This window comes from Nothobranchius furzeri, chromosome 3, assembly GCF_043380555.1.
Source record: "Nothobranchius furzeri strain GRZ-AD chromosome 3, NfurGRZ-RIMD1, whole genome shotgun sequence".
Classification (NCBI taxonomy): domain Eukaryota; kingdom Metazoa; phylum Chordata; class Actinopteri; order Cyprinodontiformes; family Nothobranchiidae; genus Nothobranchius; species Nothobranchius furzeri.
In genome coordinates this window covers 50,733,747-50,734,527 of record NC_091743.1, presented here as the reverse complement: position 1 = coordinate 50,734,527, position 781 = coordinate 50,733,747, and positions in this window count along the sequence as shown.

Sequence of the window (781 nt, the reverse complement as noted above, 5' to 3'; positions counted from 1 at the left end):
AGTTTTATGTGCACAAAATGTTAATAGGTCTTATTGTGACACATACATTCTAAAACCAGATTAGAATAAAACAGAACAGAAGAGAGTAGAAAATAATAGAATTTTAGGGTTTTCCAGCATGAGCGTTCTGTTGAAGGTCATAAATAAACATTCTTCTTCAGCATTTTCTGCTAGAGAGCAAAATATATGAGTCCATCAAAAACAGCATGTGGTTCATATCCTGAAGCATCACCACACCATCACACCACCACCACCGTGCTTGATTGTGGCTGTGGCGTATTTTTTCTGAAATGCAGAGTTACTTTTACTCCTGATATAACAGGACACACACCTTCTAAAAAATCCCATTTTTGTCTTGTCAGTCCACAGAATGTGTCTCCAAAAGTTGTGGGGGTCATCAGACGTCTGTGTTGTAGATGATATTGTTTGTTCTTTGATTCTTCTACTTAAAGGTCTGGTTCACTGAAAACATTTTAAAATTTGGATTTCTGATTATAATTGGTCACTCTGAGTTTGTTGCACGCAAGCTGAACATAAAATAGTCTCCTACACCTATCTCCTGCATTGGATTCTAATAGCAAATAGATGGTGAAACTAGTATTTGAAAAACCGGACAGATCTATGTCACACTGTCACTAAGAATTCATGAACTCACCCATCTTGACTCACAATGGGGAACGCTGTTGTTGATTGAGTTTCCAGGAATCAAAGCGGAGAATGTCTCCAGTAGAAGCTAACTGTTAGCGTTAGCAGCTCCACCACACAGCAGAACTCCTCCAGG